Source organism: Myotis daubentonii, chromosome X, assembly GCF_963259705.1.
Source record: "Myotis daubentonii chromosome X, mMyoDau2.1, whole genome shotgun sequence".
NCBI classification, from domain to species: Eukaryota; Metazoa; Chordata; class Mammalia; order Chiroptera; family Vespertilionidae; genus Myotis; species Myotis daubentonii.
The window spans coordinates 40,405,760-40,426,550 of NC_081861.1; positions in this window are offsets into that span (position 1 = coordinate 40,405,760).

Consider the following 20,791-nt stretch of genomic DNA (forward strand, 5'->3'; position numbering starts at 1 on the left):
ATGGATTTTAAAAGCCCGTTTAAGTAGGCAGTATACTTATCTTTTGTCACTCCAGTACCTGAGGGGTCACCTGTTCTACATTTCGCCATTATAGCAGCAGTTTTTCCTTTGTAGTCCATAATTTGTTTTCCTTTGTAATTTTCTACATTTTGTATTTGCCTGCTAATTAGGTTTAATCTTGACTCCTATAATTTTTGTCTGTTCATAAACAAGCATTTCTTTTCTTTAATGTCCACTCTGAAATAATTTTCTTGATTGGTTTATAATATTTTAATAAAATAGTTTTATTTGCCATTAGCCAGATTGTTGCCATTAGCATAAGTAACTGTTATTGCAACAAAAATAATAGTTATCTACTGAAGTTCTTGAATGCAGATTTTGTTTATGAAATAATTTAGGTAAAAAGTTTGCGAATTTAGGAAATAGATGAAAAGTTTGCAAAAGGAACACTGTCATAATATGTTTTTCCAATTGTGGCTCATTGGTTGAGCCTTGATCTGTGAGCCAGGAGGTCAAGGTACATGCCTGGGTTGTGGACTCGGTCCCCAGTAGGGCGTGTGCAGGAGGCAGCTGATCAATGATTCCGTCTTGTCATTGATGTTTCTATCTCTCTCTTCCACTTCCTCCCTGAAATCAATTAAAATTTATTGTAAAATTAAAAATAAATGAATAAATAATATAGACATCTCCTGATACAAACTAACGAAAACCTTGAAATCTGAACACATAGGCCTGCCAAAATGATTCATTCTCTGGTTTCAATTAAGACCCCAACACCACTTGGCAATCCTATTGTATGTCCCTGGTCAGCTCCTCTTCAGTGTCCTGAAGCAACCACCCACAGCCATTTCACTTTCCTCCAGCCCCACCCTTTTCAGCAGAAGGACTTGTTTCCATTTTCACAGGGCAAATTCAAGCCAACAGTGTAAACTCCTACCGCCTCTTACTAACCCACAGATTCAACTCAAATGCAATAGCACTCATTTCCTTCCTGTAGTGGACACGGTATGTGCTTCCCTGACCCCCTTTAGGACTGAAGGACTCAGTGCCTGCAGCAGACATCCCTCAGCTGTCAGATACCTTTGGGGTTTGCCTCAGCTGAAGAGACCTGCTTTGCCCAAGGCCATGCCCCCTTTCCAGGGCAGCCTGCATCCAGTGAATGACTGGTAGGGGTATAAAGGCCTGGCTCCCTGATCCCAACTCCTAGCTTCAGTGCTTGCCTTGGCTCAGGCTGAGGTCTTTGTCAAACATGCAGTGAAGATCAATGGCTCCTTCCTCCATTTCCTTCTCTTCCATGGCTGGTGAACCCAAGGGTGCTCTCCAATAAACATCCTGCCTGCTGATCTCCAAGCAAAATTGGCTTCTCAGCAAATCCAACCTGGAATGCCCTCTTCTCCTACCCCAACTCCCTCCTCTTGCCACAGGCTGAGACCCTGCCTCCGTGTGCTCAGGTCCTGCTCTTCCCTTGGGCCTTCCCTAGGATACATCCCTAGGATACATATTGTTTATTGTTTCGTCATGTCCTCTCTCTTTCCTGTAACTTCAACCTCCTTCTCTATCTCTTCCCCTCTACCTGGAAATTTGAATACCTTCAACAAAAACCTTCTTTGACACAGAGTCCCCTTCTAGCTTTTGTTATTTCTTCCCCTTCATGGTCTAAACCTGGGGTGGGCAAACTTTTTGACTCGAGGGCCACAATGGGTTCTTAAACTGGACCGGAGGGCCGGAACAAAAGCATGGATGGAGTGTTTGTGTGAACTAATATAAATTCAAAGTAAACATCATCACATAAAAGGGTACAGTCTTTTTTTTTTTTTTTTTTTTTTTTTAGTTTTATTCATTTCAAATGGGCCGGATCCAGCCCGTGGGCCGTAGTTTGCCCACGGCTGGTCTAAACTCTGGGACTAGCCCACTGCAGTCTAACTTCTGCTTCCACCACTCTGCTGACATAGATCTTTCCTCCTTGTTCAACCCTGTCTTATTTGACTTCTCTGGTGCATCAGGCTCTGACAGCCATTCTCTCCTCCCTTCATTTCTAGACCACTTGGCTCTTCCACTTTCTTTTTTTTTAATCTTTAAATTCTTTATTAGTTAAGGAATTACAAATGTGTCCTCATTCCCCCCATTATCCCCTGCCCCCCCCCTCATGCTCTCATCCCTGTTATCCATGTCCATTGGTTTGGCTTATATGCATGCATACAAGTCCTTTGGTTGATCTCTTCCCCTTACCCCCACCCTCCCCTACTTTCCCTCTGGGGATTAATAGTCTGATTGCTGTTTCTCTGTCTTTGGATCTGTCCCTGTTCTCTATATTCCACAAATGAGGTGAGATCATGTGGTATTTTTCTTTCATTGACTGGCTTATTTCACTTAGCATAATGCTCTCCAGTTCCATCCAAGCTGTTGCAAAAGGCAAGAATTCCTTCTTTTTTTACCGCAGCATAGTATTACATTTCTCCCACTTTCTTTACATTCCTTAAATGCTTGTGATCTTCAGAGGTCCATCCTTAGCTCTCTTCTCTTCTTATTCATCATCTCATTCAGAACCATGGCTTCAACTACCCCCATATGTGGAAGATGCCCAAATTCGTGTATCTAGCCCAGACCTCTTCTACTGAGTGATAATACTTTTATATCCAAACAGATATCTCCACCTCCATATCCCACAAGTATCTCAAACCCAACATATCCAAAATGGCCCTTGTCTCCAATCCCTGCCCCAGCCTAGGTCTTCTCTGTGTTCCAGAACTCAGTTAATAGCACTAGTATGTACTCAATTAGTCAGGTCAGAAAACTGGTACTTCCCTTGGCACAACTTCTCTCCCTTATCACCTACTTCCCATCAACCACCACATTCTGTTAATTCTGCTGATTTAAGGATTCTCAAAGCCCTCCTTTATACCCTCTCTGACAATGTCCTAGTTTGGGCTTTGAACCTATATAACCCAAATGATTGCAACAGCTTCCTTGCCAGTCTCCCTGCCTGGAAGACCCTGCCCTTCTCTCTGCTGCCAGAGAAGTTTCTTTTATACAAATATTTTTTATTGATTTCAGAGAGGAAGGAAAAGGGAGAGAGAGATAGAAACATCAATGATGAAAGCATCATTGATTGATTGCCACACTGGGGGATGGAGCCTGCAACCTGGGCATGTGCCCTGACTGGGAATCAAACCTTGATCTCCTGGTTCATAGGTTGATGCTCAACCACTGAATCATGCTGGCTGGGCCAGAGCAGTACTTCTTAAAAGTGATTTGAATAGGGTGCTCGCCTATTCAGAATGCCCCAGGGGCCCCCTATTGCCTTTAGAATCAAGTAAAAACTCCTTTAACTGGCACCTCTTAGATCTAGCTGCTGTCTGCCTGGCTTCATCACTCCCCCACCCCTGCCCCGCCTCCATCTAGCATTTTATATTCTAGCACAACTGGACAATGTGAAGTGCTTTGAACATGTTTCATTCTCTCACATCTCAATGCCTCCTTTGTACATGTCCTCTCTGGACAGCGGCTTTGTTACTCCCAGTTACTCCTGCCTCTCCAGTCCCCATTTATTATTCAAGTGTCCTTGCAAACTTGCCTGACTCTAAAGCTACCTTAGGCCCTGGCACTTCTCCATCTTTTTACAGACACCACTGGACTTATCGCACCCCTACCCAGCTCCTCTCTTTCCGTGTCCTTCTACCAGACTGAGTTCCTTGAAGCCAATAGTACCAACCCATAATCCCAGTGCCTGGCACAGGGTTTGGCAATTGGTTGCCACTCTTTAAGGGCTTTTAGAATGAATGCACCAATGGGGTGTGAATGGGTAGCCGGAGGAGAAAAGGGAACAAGAGCTTGAGGGGAGGTGGAAGACCAAAGCCCCTGTCTCACAATTTTGTTCTGGCTATACACCCTGTCTGTGGTGTCTGACAGATTGTCCTACAATGCAATGTGCTTGTGCCTGGAGGTCTGCGGGTGGCTGTGATGTCCTCACCTCTCGGCGTTAGGAAAGCAGCACAAGTGAGTCATAGCCCGCAGAGCTCCATCGTGTGGCTGGGGCAGGCATATAAGACCCTTGCCCACTGCTCAGTGGTCATTCCCACCTCTGTCTAGGGCAGGGGTGGGCAAACTTTTTGACTTGAGAGCCACAATGGGTTCTTAAACTGGACCGGAGGGCCGGAACAAAAACATGGATGGAGTGTTTGTGTGAACTAATATAAATTCAAAGTAAACATTATTACATAAAAGGGTACGGTCTTTTTTTTTGTTTGTTTTATTCATTTCAAACGGGCCGGATCTGGCCCGCTGGCCGTAGTTTGCCCACGGCTGGTCTATGGTCTCTGCGGGTCTCTGAGAGGCAGGGCCACCCAACCAAACCTTTGCTGGCTGACTAATATGAAAGAGGGAAAAGAACTGCTTCTTTGACTGCTTTGACATAACACTTTTAAAGGGTTCCAGGAAGGCCGAAACCGGTTTGACTCAGTGGATGGAGCGTCGGCCTGCGGACTGAAGGGTCCCGGGTTCGATTCTGGTCAAGGGCATGTACCTGGGTTGCAGGCACATCCCCAGTGGGAGATGTGCAGGAGGCGGCTGATCGATGTTTCTCTCTCATCGATGTTTCTAACTATCTCTCTCCCTTCCTCTCTGTAAAAAATCAATAAAATATTTTTTAAAAAAATAAAAAAAATAAAGGGTTCCAGGAAGGCTGAGATATCATACCCTCCACCTTCAGGGTAGCTGGGCCAAATCTGGGACAGCTTTGCTCACTTCCTTTTACCCCAGTGTGCTAGACAAATATTTTCTGTGTGTGCTGTGACATAGAAAAGGGTCATAAACAACAAAAAAGGTCATAAACGTTGTTCAATAATACCTAATAATTCTAGGCAGGTACCAAGAATTTCATGAGTACCCCTCTGGAGCCTTGGCATCTTGAATATACCCACACATTTCCCCCCAATTAAAGCTTTTTCTCAGGTTTTAAAATATGGTGGACGTCTGTCTGCCCAGCCGGTGTTGCTCAATGTTTGGGCTTGGTGCCCAGTAGGAGGCGTGCAGGAGGCAGCCAAACAATGATTCTCTCTCATCATTGATTTTTCTATCTCTCCCTCTCTGAAAACAATGAAAAATATTTTATAAAATATGGTGGGGGCCCTAGCCAGTTTGACACAGTGGATAGAGCATTGGCCTTCGGACTGAAGGGTCCTAGGTTCAATTTCCAGTCAAGGGCACATGCCCGGATTTCGGGCTCCATCCTCAGTAGGGGGTGTGCAGAACGCAGCAGATCAATGATTCTGTCTCATCGTTGATATTTCTACCTCTCTCTCCCTCTCCCTTCCTCTCTGAAATCAATACAAATATATTTTAAAAAATATGGTGGGGGTCTTTGTTTACCTCCATTTTATAGATAAAGAAATGGAGGTGCCATGAGATTGAGTTAGCAGTCAGAGTCAAATCAAACCTTGCAAGGGTTAGCTGGCTTCCAATGAACAGGAAACTATGGGAGCACAGCTCTTTGTCGTGCAGCAGGCTGAGGGCCAAGGCCTCTAAGGATGTCTGGCCTCAGTGCATTTACACTCTGCCCACAAGAGGTCAGTAGGTGCCATAGGAGCAGAGTGGGGTGCTTAGAAGCAGCCCATACTGTGGAAGGTGGGGCCAAGGTGGAGCCATCCTGTCCTTGCTGATAGGAGCACTGGTTCCTGGCTACACAGCAGCTCCCTAAAAGGAAATCCTCTACCACAGGACTTCCAGGAAGTGCCTCCTCCATGATAGACCAAAGGTTGTGACTGTTAGGTTGGAGAGAGCCCAGGATCAGATGCATGCAGATGCGTGACGAGATAATGGACCCTCCCTGGAATTTCTAACAGATCAGCTTGCCAGACACAGATACCGGCTCCTCCCTGGTATCCACGCCCGACCCCCACACAGATACTGACTCCTTCCTGAATACCCTGCCGACCCCTGCAGCGGGAACTTCCTCAACTGAATACCATGATGACCCCTGCGGCAGGAGCTTCCTCAGCTCATGCCCCTGCCCCTCATTAAACACCTGTATAAAAAGAAACCCCCCTTCCCTGTTGGCGCGAATCCACTGGCCCTGTCGTTGGGGTTCATGGGTCGCCCAGGGATGCAGATTAAAACCTTTCTTTTTCTTTCTTTTCTGATTGACTCGGCTCTCTTTATTTCCTACACCGCCTCCTGAGCCACCTAACAGTGACTGGGCAAGGATGTGCTTTTCCTGGGAAGGCTGTGGAAATTTCCCGGGGCAGCCCCCTTGTTATACGTCCAATCTTTGGGGGTATGAGTCATTTGTGGCAGGCAGTGCCTGTAGATGGAGCAGCTGGTATATATGCCCTCTGCCTGGAGGGATGCCAGCCATATTCACAGAAATAACTGGAACCAAAAAAAAATCACAGGCCAAAACCGGTTTGGCTCAGTGGATAGAGCATCGGCCTGCGGACTGAAAGGTCCCAGGTTCGATTCCGGGCAAGGGCATGTACCTGGGTTGCGGGCATATCCCCAGTAGGAGATGTGCAGGAGGCAGCTGATCGATGTTACTCTCTCATCGATGTTTCTAACTCTCTATCTCTCTCCCTTCCTCTCTGTAAAAAATCAATAAAATATATTTTTTTAAAAATATCACAGGACTGTGTCAGTTAGTCCAGAGCCTTCCTGGGTAAGGGAGGTTGAGGATAGGGGAAACTTGAAGATATATATATATATATATATTCTCCTGAATTTAGTCAGACAGACCTGGGATTGAACCCTGACTCTTCCTCTTACTTAACTTCCGTAAGCCTTAATCTCCTAATTGGTAGAATGGAGAATAATAATGCCTGCTTTTCAGGATTGTTCTGAAAAGGGTTGTTTGTTATGCACTTACTCTTTTGACAAATAGCAGAGGGCTCATCTGAGACTTGCTACTACATTCAGGGTATACGATGCTTAGATTCAATGCCTGGCACAAAGTAAACATTGAATTAATGATAACTTCTCTTTGAAGGTCAGGCCATGAATTTACATGCAAAATAGCTGGCAGTTGGAGGCATTTTGAACAGAAGAGTAGCAGCAGGAAAATGCTGTTAGGGAACACTCATACGTGCAGTGTGGAGGCAGGATTGGAAAATGCCAGCATATTGTTTCCACAGCATTTTCTGAGCACCGGAAAATACAGGCAGAGCAAGTGGCCGAGAGCTAACACTGGCCAGGACTTGAGCCCACATTGCAGTTAGGGATTGAGAAGAAGCCTCCTGTTCTTTTCCTGGAAGCTGACAGACTTCACTTTGCAGATCACCTTGTATGTCTTTGGGCAGTGGTTCAGGATGTGGGAAGAAGGTGTGGGCATGCATACCCAGCAGCATGGACTTGAGCCAGGGCATTTGAAGGACATGAAAACACAAGATCATAAAAATGCCACATTGTGGGTGAGGCCCGACTCAGGCAAGGGCATCATGGGATATGAATACCCAAGCGTTGTCTTTGAGTTCTTTAGTAAACTATCAGCTGTGGCCCAGCCAGTGTTGCTCAGAGGTTGAGAGTCGACCTATGAACCAAAATGAGGAGGAAACTGGTCTTGCAAGGCGTGTCAGGCCATAAAAACTGAACAATGGCCCTGACTGGTTTGGCTCAGTGGCTAGAGTGTCAGCCTGCGGACTGAAAGGTCCCAGGTTCAATTCCGGTCAAGGGCATGTACCGTGGTTGCAGGAACATCCCCAGTAGGGGGTGTACAAGAGGCAGCTGATCGATATTTCTCTCTCATTGATGTTTCTGACTATCTCTCTCCCTTCCTCTCTGTAAGAAATCAATAAAATATATTAAAAAACAAAAACAAACAAAATAAACAATACACTGCCCTGGGGTGGGGAGGGGAGGTCGTTATCACTGGCCCCAGGACAGATCATCTGATATGACCTGGGAACCCCAACACCTGGGGGCCTTCCTGTAAGCCCAGCAGGGGGTGGAACCATATCTGCAAGACAAAGACCCCAGAAGATTATAAAAAGTGAAGCCTCTGTATGTTACTTCACTCTGATTTGGAAATTACTCCCGGAGTCCACTAGTCAGTAGTGTTAATAAATGGATTCCTCCCTTTCTCTAGGAAGCGTGCTTGGCATTTCTTTGCTCTTCTGTAACAAGAGGTCATGGTTCAATTCCCAGTCAGGGCACATGCCCAGGTTGTAGGCTTGATCCCTAGTGGGGTGTGTGCAGGAGGCAGCCAATCAATAACTCTCTCTCATTATTGATGTTTCTATCTCTCCCTTCCTCTCTCTTCTTCTCTGAAATCAATAAAAATAAAAATAAAAACTATCAGCCATAAATTAACCCAAGCCTTTCAGAAGCTGCAGTGTTTCTTTGCAGCCTGCCTCACCAACTGGGATGTTTTCCACACACTTTTGCTTCCTCCTAGACCAAAGTGACTTGTTAGGTTGGAGGCACCAGGCCAATTTCTAGACAGTATCCAGGAAGTAAAGTAGTAGACCTTCCTGTCAGGCACCAATGCAACGTGCTGGTGTGGGAGTCCTCCCAGAGCTGGACTGAGGGTGAAACAAGGACCCTGTGGAGAGGGGAATATCTAGGCTAAGGAGCACAGGCCTGGGTCTCCAGCCAGGCTCATCTCTGGGTGGTATTGTAAGAAGCAGCTATATCAGATAGTTGACAGAAAAACCATTTATTATTTTTTTCTGGAAGAATTGGCTGAGCACCTCCAATGTACCAAACACTGACTAGGCACTGAGGATATCACTATGAATGAGAGGCAAAGTCCCTACTTTCATGGAGTTAGTGATATTTTTTTAAAAGGTTTTTGTTTGCTTTTTTAAATAAGACATAGACTTTTTCAGTCACATGTCTGTCCTCTACCAGATGTTGGTCATGGTTGGAATACCTCTCGGACCTTTGGACCTTGTGTTTCTGGTGCCAAAGGAGTTCTGAACCTTGGGCTTAATCAGTGGTGTGATGGTAAATGTTTAACAACTGGCTCTCTGGGGAGAAGTGTGTGTATGTATATCTGTAAAGAAGTTAATTATAAATTTTACTGATATAAAGGATGTATACCACACAAATTAAACACAATAATAAAACAATGTTACTAAAATAAATATTAATATTTGTAATATTTATTAATATTAATGATAATATCAATATTATTTACTACTCAGTAGCCAACTGATTCTCACAGGATGCTTTCATTAATTTTTGCCAGACTCTTGTATTTGGAGCCAATCTGTGGTTTGCAATTGATGAACAAATGTAGTTCTGACATGAATGTTGGTTGATATTTTCATTTATGTGTGAAACAGCAAAGACATATGTCAGAACTTTCATTAATTCTTCAATAATGTGAGTGACTGCTGAATAAGTTCGTGGTTTTCAAACACTGGGAGATTATTTCCTCATGTTTTGGTATGATTCACAGTGTAACAGTTACATGGCACACAGCTGAGTTTAATCTGCATTAGTAACATTTTCCTCCATCACTTTCTTAGATCCAGGTAATGAACAAAATAAATCAAGCCACAATTTGCAGCTTTTACTGACTTCTGGGTTGTAAATACTCCCACCATGGCTGATTTCAAGCTGCCTATCTCAGGTACAATCACACAGTATTTCAACCATGCAGACAATAAATAATGTCAAGTGCACAGGTAATAGTAAACTGATTAGGAAGTGATGAGTTTTGGGGATATTTATTACCTTAGTTTTAATAGAATTTATTTCATTGTAAATATATATATATATATATATTTAAATATGTTTTTATTGATTTCAGAGAGAGGAAGGGAGACGGAGAGAGGAAGAGAGGGAGAGAAATATCAATGATGAGAGAGAATCATTGATTGGCTGCCTCTTGCACACCTCACTGGGGTGTAGCCTGCAACCAAGGCACGTGCCCTGACTGGGAATTGAACCCTGACCTCCTAGTTCATGGGTCAACATTCAACCACTGAGTCACACTGGCGGGATATATATATATATATATATATATATATATATATATATATATATATATATATATATTAACAATAGCTATGTTTAACAACTAGCTCACAACATTTCTGAACATGTAGCATTTGGCTTTCAGGTGCCAGAATTAGCCAGCTCCAGCACACCCCTGGGCCTGAGTATAGTTCTAGGTCCTGAACCACCCTCATTACTACTCCCATTCTACTTTGTCATTAATTCAGGAACCCCCAACCCACAACCATGGATAGGGCACTCTAGAACTAACTCTAGCTACCACCTTGAACGAGGGCGCTGGAGACAGTTTGACAATGCTTTTTCATGGCTGGGTGGCCTCCTTCTGCCTTAAAAAAAAAAAAAAAAGCAGAGGTGGCCAAGAGCCGGGAACACTTGCAGTGACTCTGGAAGGCACATTGGGCAAGCACTCAAGACTGAGGGGACGAATGAAGGAGTGAGGTCAGGGTAGCTCTGGCTCAGTCCTCTTTCTGTCCACTTGGCCCTGCTCCTGACTGGGCTGTTATTTATTGTCACCAGAAAGGCTGGTGACACTGGAGACTGTAGTTTGGGGATGGGGCCAAACCCTTGTCTCTCTCTTTTTTTAAAAAAATATATTTTATTGATTTTTTTAAAATATATTTTATTGATTTTTCACAGAGAGGAAGGGAGAGAGATAGAGAGAGTTAGAAACATCGATGAGAGAGAAACATCGATCAGCTGCCTCTTGCACATCCCCCACCGGGGATGTGCCCGCAACCCAGGTACATGCCCCTGTCCGGAATCAAACCCGGGACCTCTCAGTCCGCAGGCTGACGCTCTATCCACTGAGCCAAACCAGTTTCGGCTTTTATTGATTTTTTACAGAGAGAAAGGTAGAGGGATAGAGATTTAGAAACATCGATGAGAGAGAAATATCGATCAGCTGCCTCCTGCACACCCCACACTGGGGACGTGCCCGCAACCAAGGTACATGCCCTTGACCGGAATTGAACCCGGGACCCTTCAGCCCGCAGGCTGACGCTCTATCCACTGAGCCAAACTGGTCAGGGCCAAACCCTTGTCTCTTGTCTCTCGGATGTCAGCCAGAGCCTTGGAAGCTACTCCTGAGGGTGGCCCGGAATCTGCATTTTGCAGCCGTTTTCCTTTTCAGCAGGTGAGGGTGGCAGTGGGACTGTGGGTCTGTAGTCAGGCATCTTGCTGACTGGCTCAGTCTGCTCTGGAAAATGCCCCTTTCTGTTGGGAAGCCCATCAGGCATTCTGGGCCATCCTGTGTGTCAGGCCTTGAATGAACCCTGGCTACTCCCGAGTCACTTGCACTTGTCTCCACTCCTCAGGTCACCCCCAGACAACTTATCAGGCACAACTGCTCTGATGCAGTTGGGGCCATGTTGGGATACGCTGCTCTGATGTCACTGCACAATTGAGTGTTCTGTGTTTGCACCTAGGCTGGCAGTGGTCCAGGGGCACAGTCCTCAGCCCCGCCCCACCCAGCACTCAGTACAAAGACCAGCCCTCAGTGAGTGAATGAATCAATGAGTACAAGCCTGGCTGACATTCAAGATTTCCTCCTGGTGAAACAGAAGCCCAGTGTGGAGTCCTGTGTAGGAGTCCTCTAGTCATCTTTAAAAGGAGTGTCCTTTCTTATTGCTAACACTTGGGGGAGGGGAACTCCCCAACCCCCACCCCTATGCACATGCAGGTTTTTATTAGCCAGATGTTCTGTAACCAGGAAGTTCAGACACCAATTTTTTTTCTTCCAACCTATGAGGAAAGTCACCTCTGCCCCCCATGGCCACGCACGCTGCTCCACCCTGCGCCTATGAGGCTGGCGGAAGTGCTGACTGGGACTGATTTGCTCTTGGCATGAGCCTGAGAACATCCTGTGCAGCTGAGAGGGTGGTGCTGCCCTCCCGTTAGTACACGGGATGGGGATTGACCAGGGTGAGAACACAGACACTAAGGGCTCAATACACTCGAAAAGGAAGGGATCAAATTCTACAGATGTATGAGTGTTCCACTCCCTATCAGCGCCCCTGCCCGGCCCACACCCACTCAGCATTCCCACACATCCTCCAGCAAATGCCTTCTGACAACACTATTCATGGGGGGTTGGAAAAGAGGGGAGGAGTGCTATGAAGTCTGCAGGGAGGCATGGCTCTTCAACAGTCAACCATCTCCGGGCCCACTATGACTATTGTCATTATGATGCTGCATAATGACGGTTAAGGAGGAATTGTACCTACAGTCACTGTGCAGGGACTCTCCATCCTTGTCTCAAAGGACATCCACACCTTTTCCCGTCATTCTGCACTGTACTCAGTGACCTGTGAGTGAACCAAATTAGAAATTTTGGTGTCTGTGTGTGTATTTCTGTGTGCCTCTGTGTTTGTGTGTGTCAGTATGTGGTAAAGTATTAAAACTTTGTTTCCAGGCCAGACTTTGCTCCTGTGCTCTAGATCCCCACCCCCGTCCAAGAGCCCCCTGGACAACCCCACTTAGTTGTAACACAGGCAGCTCAAATCAATATACCCAACCACATTGATCAACCTTTCCTTCCTCCTCAAACCTACAGTCTGTCCTGCTGGATGATATCTTTCTTAATGAATGGCACTACCACTCACCTGCTTAGCCAAGCAGGAAACCTGGACACTCCCTTATTCCACATCTCCATACATTCAGTCATGCAGTCAGGCCTGTTCTATCCTGCACATTTTCGTTTCATCAACCTAGCCCTGCATACCCTATCAAGACATTACATCATGCCCTGACTGGTTTGGCTCAGTGGATAGAGTGTCGGCCTGAGGACTGAAGAGTCCCAGGTTCAATTCTAGTCAAGGGCATGTACCTTGGTTGCGGGCACATCCCCAGTAGGGGGTGTGTAGGAGGCGGCTGATCGATGTTTCTCTCTCATCGATGTTTCTAAATCTCTATCCCTCTCGCTTCCTCTCTGTAAAAAATCAATAAAATATATTTTAAAAAAGACATTATATCATGCCTGGCTGGTATAGTTCAGTGGTTGAGTGTCGACCATGCCTGGGTTTGGGGCTCAATCCCCAGTAGGAGGCATGTAGGAGGCAGCTGATCAATGATTCTCTCTCATCATTGATGTTTCTCTCTGTATCCCTCTTCCTTTCTCTCTCTGAAATCAATAAAAACCTTTTTTTTTTTTTAAAAAAAAGACTTTAGGTCAGGTTGCTGTCTTCTTGAAGTACCAGCAACAGTGTCTTTTTTAAAAAAAAATGTATTTTATTGATTTTTTACAGAGAGGAAAGGAGGGGGATAGAAAGTTAGAAACATCGATGAGAGAGAAACATCGATCAGCTGCCTCCTGCACACTCCCTACTGGGGATGTGCCCACAACCAAGGTACATGCCCTTGACCGGAATTGAACCTGGGACCCTTGAGTCCACAGGCTGACGCTCTATCCACTGAGCCAAACCGGTCAAGACAGCAGCCTCTTTTTTTAAAAAAATATATTTTTATTGATTTCTGAGAGGAAGGAAGAAGGATAGAGAGATAGAAACATCAATGATGAGAATCATTGACCAGCTGCCTCCTCCCCCCCCCCACTGGGGATTGAGCCCACATCCCAGGTATGTGCCCCTGGCCGGAATTGAACCTGGGACCCTTCAGTCTAGGGACTGACGCTCTATCCATTGAGCCAAACCGGTTAGGGCAGCAACAGCCTCTTGATGAGTTTTCTTGCCTCCAGTTTCTCCATCGTCCCTACCCCACCCCCACTCCATTCTCCGTACTGTCCATAAACCAGGTCTGAATGATGTGCCCAAGACAGCAGGAAGAAGGCCTGCCTGGCCTATCTTTCACTCCAATTTGTAGGTGCCTGAAGTTCCCCTTATTTCAGTCAATTCTGGGGATGTGTGCTGGCATATTAGCTAGCCCACTTTTAAGCAGAAACTACTGGCATCAAATTTTCCTTGGCAGAAAGGAAGGAATGTTAAATGAAAAAGGAAGTTTTGATACCAACGAGGAAGTCGGGGGAAGGCCCAGAATAGGGTAATAAGCATGTCCACAGGGCCAAAGGGGATTCCCAGGAATTGGGGGAAGTGGCTTCCAGTAAAGGAGTGGCCTGGGTCCTGAAGGAACCGCCCCAAAGAAAGACTGCCCTGAGGAATGCAAAGCTCTGGGGAAGAGAGCAGTCTCAGCCAGCCAGCTCTTCCCTTCCCAGCAAAGGTTTCCCAGAAGCAAAGTACTAAGATCTCCCAAAATGTGGTCTGGGCTTCTTCCAGAAGGGAGGAAGAAACTGGGGAGAGGAAATTGGTGGGACTGGAGAAGCAGTCCCTATTCTTCTCCCCTGAGACCTCTGATCTGAAGAAGTGACAGAGCCCCACACTTCTGCTTGCCTCCTGATCCTCTCCAGAGACTGAAGGAGGGTTTTCCCTTTTGTGGTCATTGTTTACAAAATACAAGTCTCTATTCCCTACCCACATCCTCTAGGACAGCTGAGAGACAGGCCCCTGTAGCTAGTCCTGCCAGCGATAGCTCCAAATCCTCTCATGGCTGCCTCTAACAAGACACTATCCTACCTGTCCTCCAGGACGGTGATGCCATCAGATTTCTTGTGAAGGAACTACTGTATCTCATTCATCTTTGTATCTCTAGCGTGAAGTGTCCTCAAAGCTTAACAGATGTTGAGAAAATCACCCCTATACCCCTCTGCTCAGCCTGCAATGTGCCCATCTTTTCTTTGTCCTGTACTTCTTGCTTCCTCCAAGACCAACCCCTTCCCTGCACTCTGTTAAGAATACACCTTTTGCCACCCCCTTTCCAGCTGTGTAATACACTGCATGTTGTGATGGTCCCAAATGTGTAAACTACCAGAAGGTACAATTAGGAAACAAAACATGAGTCAACATTGTGGTGCAAGGTCCTTTTTCTCTAAGTATTTCTGTTATTTATATCTCATTGTTCTCAGTTTAAAGTTCAGATTCCAACCAGGACGTGCAAGTCTCTTCAAGTTAGAAGATGAGTAGTCCTGGGGATCTAATGTACAGCCTGATGATTATAGTTGATAATATTGTATTATATACCTGAAAGTTGCTAACAGTGGATCTTAAATATTCTCAGCATAAAAAAGAAATGATAACTATGTGACGCGATGGTGGTGTTAGCTAACATATAGTGGTAATCATTTTGCAATATATAAGTGCATGAAATCATCACGTTGCACATCTTAAACTTACACAGTGTTACATGTCAGGTATATGTTAGTTAAGCTGGGAGAAAAAAGATCTGGCTGCTGCTTTTGTGTCTCACCATTTTTCCACCCTCCCATCCTTTGTACCTGAGATTTGGTCATGAGTTTTGAGTCTGCAACTGAGGTACATGCCCTTGACCAGAATCAAACCAAAACCCTTCAGTCTAGGGGGCTGATGTTCTAACTATGGAGCCAAACTGGCTGGGGCTTTAACTTTTTATTTGGAAATCATTTCAAATTTACAAAACATTGCAAAAATAAAAATAGTACAAAGAACACTTTTATACCCTTTACCCAGATCACCTATTGTTGACATTTTATCTCATTTCCTGTATTATTTGGGCTCTCTCTCTCTACGCACACATACACACTATGTAGTGAGGATCATTTATATATATATGTTCACATATACACATGTTTGTACAAATGTATATACATTATATATACATGTACATACACATTACGTTTATCCTTTTTATACACACACACACACACACACACTTTTTCCTGAAGCATTTGAGAGTAAGTTGTATACTTTATAATCCTTTACCCTTACACTTCAGTGTGTATTTTCTAAGCATAGAAATAGCCTCTTCCATAGCCACAGTGCAGCTATCAATTTCATAAATCTAACAGTGTCACATACTTTAATCTACTGTGCATATTGCACTTTCATCAGATGACACACTGATGTCCTTTAGAATATTTCTTCCCCTCCAGTACAGGAGCTACTCTAGGGTCAGGTATTGCATTGGGTTGTTCTTTCTACTTAGCCTTCATTAATCTGGAACTTTCCACAGTATTTTGGGGCCTTTTATGGCCTTACTATTTTTAAAGGACACAGAATCCCTTCCTGTTAACATTTTTTTTTTGAATCCCCGATACAAGGTCCCTTTCATTTTTTTTAATTAAATCTTTATTGTTCAGATTATTACATTTGTTCCTCTTTTTCCCCCCATAACTCCCTTCCTCCCAGTTCCCGCCCCACCCTCCGCCCTCACTCCCCACCCACTGTCCTCATCCATAGGTGCACGATTTTTGTCCAGTCTCTTCCCGCATCTCCCACACCCCTTTCCCCCCCAAGAATAGTCAGTCCATTCCCTTTCCATGTCCCTGATTCTATTATGATCACCAGATTATTTGTTCACTTGATTCTTAGATTCACTTGTTGATAGATGCATGTTTGTTGTTCATAATTTGTATCTTTACCTTTTTCTTCTTCTTCCTCTTCTTAAAGGATACCTTTCAGCATTTCATATAATACTGGTTTGGTGGTGATGAACTCCTTTAGCTTTTCCTTATCTGTGAAGCTCTTTATCTGACCTTCAGTTCTGAATGATAGTTTTGCTGGATAAAGTAATCTTGGTTGTAGGTTCTTGGTATTCATCACTTTGAATATTTCTTGCCATTCCCTTCTGGCCTGCAAAGTTTCTGTTGAGAAATCAGCTGACAGTTGTATGGGTACTCCCTTGTAGGTAACTGAGTTTCTTTCTCTTGCTGCTTTTAAGATTCTCTCTTTGTCTTTTGCTCTTGGCATTTTAATTATGATGTGTCTTGGTGTGGTCCTCTTTGGATTCCTTTTGTTTGGGGTTCTCTGCGCTTCCTGGACTTGTAAGTCTATTTCTTTCACCAGGTAGGGGAAGTTTTCTGTCATTATTTCTTCAAATAGGTTTTCAATATCTTGCTCTCTCTCTTCCTCTGGCACCCCTATAATTCTGATGTTGGTATGCTTGAAGCTGTCCCAGAGGCTCCTTACACTATTTTCGGATTCTTTTTTCATTTTGCTTTTCCAGTTGGGTGTTTTTTGCTTCTTCGCGTTTTGAATCTTTGACTTGATTCTTGCGCTCCTCTGGTCTGCTGTTGGGTGTCTGTATAATATTCTTTATTTCAGTCAGTGTATGCTTAATTTCTAGTTGGTTCTTTATCACAACATCGAAGGTCTCATTAGACTTCTTGAGGATCTCACTACATTTATTGGCAGTTTCTAGAAAATTATTGAAAGACCTTAAAATTGCGGTTTTTAGCTCTATATCCTCCATTTCTGTCATGTTTCTTTGTCTCCGCATTTTTTATGCTTTCTTGGTGCACCCCCTTGTGGTCTTTGTGCACAGTCTTGTTGTAGTTAAGCCTTGATTGTTGTCGGCAATACTGGGGGTGATTTGACCTCCAGGCTAACTGGCTATGAGAGTCAGCTGTGTCTGCAGTGAGAGAACGTCTGTGCTGGATCTCTAGGGCGGTGCTAATCTAGCGTTTGCCTGAGGCTATCCGGCAAATGGCTCTGCGAAGGGCTTGGGCGGGGTGGGTCCCCGGGGATCTACTGGGCGGGTGGAGCGAGCAGTTATGGCTGCTCTCAGTTCCGTCCCTAGCGGCTCTGCCTCACAGAGTCCCAGCAACTGCTGCAAACCTCGGAGAGAAAGCTGCCCTCGCATTCCAACCGATGCCAGACAGTCCCGCTTCTCCTGTTGGAGTCCGGGTCCCTAGAGACTCGCCCGGATCTGGAGCTCAGAGTCTGAAACTCCCTCCCGATTGAAAACAACAACCGCACCCTCCGCCGCCAGCCCGCTCCATGCGCACTCCACACCTTAGTATTTCACTTCAGCACTGCGCCTCCTCTGAGTCTGGGTATGATATTCTCTTTCCTCCTAGTTGTCACATTTTTTTTTTCTTTTATAAAAATACTAGAGGCCCAGTGCACAAAATTAGTGCATGAGTAGGGTCCCTAGGCCTGGCTGGTGATCAGGGCCAATTGGGGCCTTCCAGCTGCTGGCTGGGGCCTTCCTTCATTCCATGCCGCCCCCTGGTGGTCAGTGCATGTCATAGTGAGCAATCAAACAATTTGCATATTAGCCTTTTATTATTAGCCTTTTATTATATAGGATATTTTTATTGATTTCAGAGAGGAAGGGAGTGGGAGGGGGGAGAGAGAGAGAGAAAGAGAGAGAGAGAGAGAGAAATATCAATGATGAGAGAGAATCATCAATGGGCTGCCTCCCATATGCCCCCAACTGGGGACCAAGTCCACAACCCAGGCTGGGAATTGAACTGCGACCTCCTGGTTCATAGGTCAACACTCAACAACTGAGTCACACCAGCTGGGCTTGCAAACATTTTTTAACAGCATGCCCGTCATGTTGCATCTGCCTGATGTTTTGTCACATTAGATATGCACCTCTGCTGGCACACTGGTGTCTGACCTGGAGGAACTCAAATGTACATCTGTCTCTCATTGGTGGTGTTAATGTTGGTCACCAGTTCAATGTGGTACCCAATTTCTCTACTCTAGCTACTTTTTTTCCTCTCTTGACTATAATAAGCAATCTGTGGGGAGACACTTTAAGACCATGCAAATATCCTGCTTCTCACTAAACTCTCCCCTACATTTAGCATCCATTTATAATTCTTGTCCAATTCAGTCATTACAATGGTAGCTGCAAAGTGAGTTTTTAACTCCCACATTTACCAGTGGGCCCTTGAACTCTAGCCATTTGAGCCACTTTTGGTGCACCACATCTGCTAAGTTACTCTTGGCTAACTCCGATTCGTCCTTCAGCCCAAACTGCCACAAATGATGGTGCACAACTCCAAGGGGTGCCATTCACAGTGTAGCCATGCCAAGTGGTAGCTGTGGGTCTTGGTTTAGGTGGAACTTTTTCTCATAAGCTTTCCCAGATTCTCCAAGTGTCCATTACGTATCTCTGCTGTTCACACCCAAAGCTCTGTTGGCTAACTTCTATCACACCCTTGTCACACTATAGATAGTCCTCAACTTATAATGGTTCCACTTACAATTTTTCTACTTTACAATGGCATGAGAGCAATATGCATTCAGTAAAAACTTTACTTCAAATGTTGAATTTTGATTTTTCCTGGGTTAGCGATATATGGTATCACACCCTCTTGTGATGCTGGGTAACTGCCGCAAGCTGCAACTCCCAATCAGCCATGTGATCATGCGGATAAACAACCAATACGTGTACTATGTTGCCAGCATTTTTTTTGATATTGTGTTTTGTGATTTTGCATCCCATCATGTCTGCAAAACTGTGTCTTCTGGTTCTGGTGAGAAGAGGTAAGCAATTACTCTTGAGATGGAACTTGAGATAGTTGCCCAACTGTAGGTAATATAAGTGTTTTGAGCATGTTTAAGGTAGGCTACACTAAGCTATGATATTCACTAGGTTGTGTGTAATAAATGCATTTTGACTTACAATATTTTCAACTTATAATGGTTTATTGTAAGTTGAGGAGGATCTATATATTGTAATTGTTGTCTTCTCTGCCTCCCTCATCCTATATAATAAAAGGCTAATATTTAAATTGTCCCTATGGGCAGGAGTTCGACCAACCAGGAGTTAGATGCATGCTGACCACCAGGGGGTGTTACGGAACATGGCAGGTGTTGATGATGTGGTGCTGGCAGCAGTGAGAGTGGGAAAACAGCAGAATGGTGGAGCAGGTGAGCGGGCGGCACCAGGCTAAGGTGGGTGCAAAGGGAGGCCCCGGCTGGTGGCAGCAGCAGGCAGCCAGGGGAATGGAGGCCCCAAGCAGCAGTCACTAGGGACCCTACCTATTCATGCATTTCGTGCACTGGGTCTCTAATTGGGGTATAAACTCCTTAAGGGCAGGACTTTTTCTCTCTCCTCTGCTGTGCCCCAGCCAGAATATGTATTCAGCAAATGTCAAATCAGTGAATGAGTTTGGTCTCATTATAGCTAGTTACATATATGGCTGACTTCTCTGGTAGAGGACAAAGTCCTTAGGGCAAGGACCATTCTTTTTTTTTTTTTTTTAAATAGCCTTAAATACTTTTATTTAAAAAAGAAGTCTGAAAAGACTAGCATACAACTTGAAGTTAGAAAGGAAAATAGAACCAATTCATATAAAGTTGAAGGAAATGAGAAATTAATGAAAATCTAACCCACACTTATTCACCCTTCCCTAGGAGACTGGTGTTGTTAGAGAATGTTTCTTCCTATCTATGCATTCCTGTCCAAAGATCATCTCCTCTTCCTCTCTTGCCACCCCAAATCTCATCCCAACTAGAGGCCCGGTGCACAAAAATTTGTACACTCATTGGGTGGGGAGGGGTCCCTCAGCCCGGCCTGCGCCCATTTGCAGTCCAGGACCCCTTGGGGGATGTCCACTTGTCGACTTAGGCCCACTCCCTGGGGGATCAGGCCTAAGCTTGCAGTCAGACATCCTTCTGGCAGCCAGGGAGCCCTCGGGGGATGTCTGACTAAAGGCTTAGGCCCCCAAGGGAGCTGTGATGAGGAAGCTGGGGTGACAGAGGAGCCATGCTGTTCTGCCCCGCCGCTCTGGGTCGGGTCGCACACAGGAGGCCCGGGTGGGCCGGCCAGCCGATCGCTGCTGCCCCGCCCGGCCGCCCGGGTCAGGTCGCACACGGGGCGCCTGCTGCCCCGGGTCACAGATAGCAGGCCCAGATGGCGGCAGGGCAGGCGGGATGGCGCTGTCCTGCCCTGCCTGCAGTATGCAAATTAGCCACCATCTTTGTTGGCGGTTAATTTGCATATCGCGCTGATTAGCCAATGGGAGGTGTAGCGAAGGTATGGTCAATTACCATGTTTGTCTATTATTATATAGGGTATCCAACTGCCTGTCCCTATCTCCTCACTGTGGCTGTAGAAA